Here is a 5,335-nt window from a genome sequence, read left to right on the forward strand (position 1 = left end):
ATGACACCCATTTAAAAGAAGGGAAAAGTGTCAATGAAAAAATAAAGGAACCAACACTACTAGAAAAATATGATTTGACGACGCACATTCTACGTCAGTGTTGAAGAACCTGTCGTAGTTGTCAACACGGTGGCATTTACGTAATTATATAAGTTTTTATGTGGCGCGTTTGTTGTACAACGAAATTTGTCTATAACCCCGTCGTTGTAGTTTTGATGGAAGTCATAAAAGACGGTGCTTTTAGGTACACCGTCCTAGAAATAGTCACATACAAAGTCGATGTCATTAAACACCGTCGTAAATTTTGTAGTTTATATAGTCTCGCGGTAAACACCCTCTCTCGTACCCTCCAAAAACCTAGCGCCCCCGCTATTGCCTGAACTACTTCATCCCGCCGTGAACTCCATCCCGCTACCACCCTGAGGTTTTGTTTCCCGCTGTGAAGTACTTGAAGCCGAAGTGGACCTGCTGCTCCCACCACCGCCACGTAGCCGAAGTCGTGCCTTTTTGAGTGGCGTTGCCACCTTTCAAGTGTTCCTGAAGGTAAGGATGTCGAAGTTTTTGAGTTCTGTTTTGGTAATGGTTCAATATGTTATAGTATTAAGGGTTTTTGAGTTGTTCTTTGGTAATGCTTGAATATCTGATTGTCGACTTGTTCACTTGCCCTGACAATGTCATCGTTCAATATGCAAAAAGGATTTGAAGCAAAATAAGTGAAAATCGTGCCCTTTTGTGTTTAATTGTTAGTATTTGAATCGTTTGTGGTTGTACCTTTACATAAACTACAAACCCTCTTTCCCAATTGGTATCCCATTTGATTTCCAAACATGCTCTAAGACGCTGATATTGAGAAAGTGATTTCCGAACATGCTGCAATCCCTTTCCACTCATTGTTCATGTTACTGTACTAGTGTTGTTCACACTTATCGTGGGGAAACTCTGCTCGGGAAAAATGTATTGTTATAACCATCCTTTGAAAAAAATAAATTGTGTGAAACAAGTTACTATAGTATACATCTATCAATTGCAGGCTGCTATTTGGAACTAAGTACGAAAAGGTCACTCATAGAAACTAAGTACAAAAAGGTGCGTATCTTCTGAATCTGAAATACAGTTTTGCATCTGTTTCTATTGGTTCCAGGTTGTTATTATATGGGCTCTCTTCAGACTTTTTCGTATTCTCATATTTCATACCTGTGTTTAGTTCAAATTGTCAACTCATAGAAATAATGTTATTTTGTTCTTCAGCGCCTGCATAATATTAAAATTATGGTATGCAATTCCTAATTTTAAATAGATATTGTATTTTTATGATAGATGTGTCAACATAGATGCAGAATTCTGGATGTTGATTCTGTCATTGTTAACTGTGGCTTGTTAGCTATTGGAAATTTGGTTTTGTACTCATTTTATTAGATTCAAATAAGATTGTCTTAGTGAATGATAACTTTAATCTAGACCAAAAAAACTATTGGAAATTTGGAATAGGGAAAGAAAGCCATAGAGAATGGGCAACGACATCTTATATTAGTGCATGCGATTTGCCTCTGTGTCCAACTTGAAAAATTGTGAAGAGTGTAAAATTTATTATCTCCTTAATTAGGACAGCATAGCATCACCTTCATATATAGCTAAAAGATGCAATAGTTTGTTACACCTTACAAGACAATAGAATAAACACTAGAAATTAGTTTGTTACACCTTACAAGACAATAGAATAAACACTAGAAATTAGTTACCTGCTATTTGCAGGTTGATTTAAAAGAAATGCAACCTCTTTAGCACTATGAACATCCACTACTTTGAGATCAGAAACTTGTGTATTTCCATTTGCGTCATTTTTGATTGTATATTGTTTTCCAGGAGTACCATTTTCCATGCGTGTTGTTGTAGATATCAGATCACGGATCCTTTCATTGTATATTTCCAACATTGACACCTGTAAATTTTGCAAGGAAAACCTTATCAGCAATTCTGTGTCATATTTAAAATTTTATACACATTGCAATGGTGAAAAATTAAGAAGAAAAATACTCTGTTACCTACATTTCATATTTCCAGCCTTGAGGTTGTTGAGACTGCTTTGTTTGAAATATTTGCTCTAATGAACGAGGTATCAAGCCCTTCTCCTCTAGATGTCCAGGCCTTCCCATCATTGTATAGGTTTTCCCTGACCCTGTCTGACCACAGGCAAAGATGCAAACCTGGAAAAGAAAAAACATCACCATATTATTAGACATCAATGTATATAGTATATATATTGATTTACAAACATTCATGCTAGAAAGGCAACATCCAACACCAAATCTAACAGAAGAACTTTGAAATTACCTTGTAACCATCAAGAGCACTTGGTACAAGCTGTGAAATTTCTACAAAAACTTCTTCTTGTGATGCCTCTGGTGTAAAAACTTTATCAAATGTAAAAGAATGTTTTTGGCCTAAGAACAAAACAAGAGCAACATGAGTTGATATTTTTACAGCACAATCTAATTCAAGGAAAATGAAATAAGAATTGTTTAAAATACATGATCACAATAGATATACCATTTTGGGCTAGGTCAATGGCTCGTCCAGAAGTTTCCATTGATGTTGGATAACTGAAAATCTTGCCTTCTGTGCTACAACTTTCATCAGCTAATAAAGGCCTCACTCGACAGAATACACGAATGTTCCCTTTTAACTCCTGTTAATATGAAGATTATTAAGGTGTTAATTATTATTATCAACGTTTTGGTTCAGGGAATTACCAAAATGGTATTATGTAATTTTTTCCTCAGCCTCTCCTCTTCTATAAGTTTATATTCTGCATCTGCTAAGCGTCTTTGCTACTCATTCACAAATTTTTGTTGTCCTTTGTACTCTGTCCTTGTCTCGTATGCAGATATATTAGACACCTAACAAGGAACAAAATCTATGAATAAGATAAATAATCATCATAATGTATATGTCAAGGACCAACTAAAGAATTAAGCAATTAGGTAAAATTTCACATTCTTTATCTAACAAATATATCAAATGGTTCTATACCTAGTAGTATACAACTATTAAAAAAAATTCTTGATTACCTGCAGTTTCTTCTCTGCAGTTGCTAGCTGCTCTTCCAATGCCTTTATCTGATTATCTTTCAAAGAACATTTTTCCTGGAGGAAGGAAGCTCATCCTCTCATGACTCCACAATAAAAGAATGGTGTGATATTTAATTAAAATAAATAGGGTATACAAACCTACCTCCAGATCATTAGCTTTTAAGGTCAAGCTGTCCAATTCAGTGGAGGAGTGCTTCCTAGATTCTTTAACTTTCTCTAATTCAGAACTTAAAGTTTGTACTTGAGATAATTGTCAGTCTCGCTCATCTCTTACTTGTTGCAACTCTCCTCTAAGAGAGGAAACTTCTGTAGCCAGGACTTCCTTCTGTTTTATAGCCTCCTCTTGAGAAGACTAATAAAAGAACCAAGGAAACTAGGTAATATACCAGCTGCATGATAAGTAAGAAATAAAAGAGAACAAAAAGACAGCAAAACAAGTTCAATAACTGGGGTCATCGGAATTTTTTTGAAAGATTAAGATAGTTATCTTAAATCTAAAACCAAAAATTACATGTGCCTAAAATTAAGATAAAACAATATAAAATAAAGTATTACAACAACTCTTAAAACTCTGCAATCAACTAAACTTGGCAGGATATTAGCACTTTCAGTTCTTTGATCCTTCTTAACAAGGATTCTTATGAGATCTTTAGGGCATATATACCTTAAGATCATATAGTTTCCACTTTCCACTACTAAAAATAATGCAGAAAGACCAAAAGCATCAGGTCTTGTAGGAGTAACATCTTGTTACTCTCTGTTATTTTCACTAATATTCCAATTTCTTTAATATATGAAAAGTGTTATTAAATTCTTGCTCGTGTTTGTATGTTTATTAATAAAAGTTTTAAAAAGATTTGGATAAAATGGTTTTTTTGAAATCAATCTTGGTTAAAACTAATTTTGAAGTGATGTATCATTTATGTTTTGTTAGTAGTAAAATTCAATATTTTATCCAACAATGCAAACATTGTCAAACATATTGCTTCAACTTAAAATCCAATTACTTTGTTCGAATCCTAGTACATAGTTGTCTTAAATACTTGAAGGGTGAGTTTTACTATCAATAATGGTCATCTGAGTTGGAAATTAAAGATTGTCTCAAGTGGAAGATACATGTGATTAAGACAAAAAAACTTAAAATCCAATTATATATTCAAATACAGCATGACATTAACTGGAATGACAAGCAAAATTTTTCAAGACAGGCGTTCTGGATGAATAAATGAAATTGTTGGTTGTGAAATAATGTTATTTTCAGTTATGCTGTATAATTTATCCCCTATAGGTTATTAAACTTTTCCCATTGTCATTTCTCAGGGTTTTTAAACATAGGACAACCAAGTGTTATTGCCATTGAGGATCCATAGGTTTTGTTGGAAGAACTGCCTTTTGCTTTTATAAAAATGAATATTTTCTTTCTGTCAAAATAAATAAAGCAAGAAAGTGGATTGTATATGATGGATTATTCATGATTTTCCTCTTGCTTATGTTTGCATTTCTCAGTTATGAGCTTATTTCAATTTACTTGGGTGGAGTTTTTTTTTTTTGTTATGGGTGGGGATAAAATAGGGGGTTTGAATGTTGCTGTTGTCAGTTTCTTTTAGTGGACTCTTGATTTTGTAGAGGATATTGAACAGTTATGTCGTATTCTGTAGCTTCTTTGAATCTCTTTTGCTTCTCTTTCCAAGCTGCAGGATATTTGATAATTTTCCTTTTAGTCATACTTGTTCTGTCAGTTGCATTCTTCCACAACCTTTCTCTCTTTATTTGGTCTTTCTGATTTTTCAAAAACAAAATATTTGGAGTCACTATTTCCATTTCCAAAGCCACTAGTCCCATGCTATTTTGGAGCAGTTGCTGAATATTTTACCAAGGAATATATTAAAAGTGGAAATTGGAGATATTTGGGAACCAAAATTCTAGGAAAAAACTATTCATACTAGGGTAGTCTACGACAGATTATCTAAGCTGGGGTTGAATAGTCTTGGAACTCTGTCTTCACTACTTTCTTTAGTAAATGCCTTGCAATTTATTTTTTTATAATATGAAGTTGATTGGCACAAATTATTTTGTACATATTAGGGGAAATTTTTGTCATAGATGTGGTTGATTGACTAAAGTTTTATTATTTTTTCTGGGCTGAATCAGGCACCAAAGAATCACATTGGGAAGAACTCCTTTAATTATTTGCAGGTTTGTTTATTTTTTCTAGTAATTGATATTTATTATAATAGTTTTAAAAA

At 33.4% G+C, this 5,335-nt stretch overlaps 1 pseudogene; it reads right to left on the minus strand.

Annotated features, from left to right (window-relative positions):
• Positions 1-1,599: 1,599 nt before the first annotated feature.
• On the minus strand, positions 1,600-3,441 carry LOC114404711 (annotated as a pseudogene).
• Positions 3,442-5,335: the final 1,894 nt, after the last annotated feature.

The sequence above is a fragment of the Glycine soja genome, unplaced genomic scaffold (genome assembly GCF_004193775.1).
Source record: "Glycine soja cultivar W05 unplaced genomic scaffold, ASM419377v2 tig00105787_1_pilon, whole genome shotgun sequence".
NCBI lineage: Eukaryota > Viridiplantae > Streptophyta > Magnoliopsida > Fabales > Fabaceae > Glycine > Glycine soja.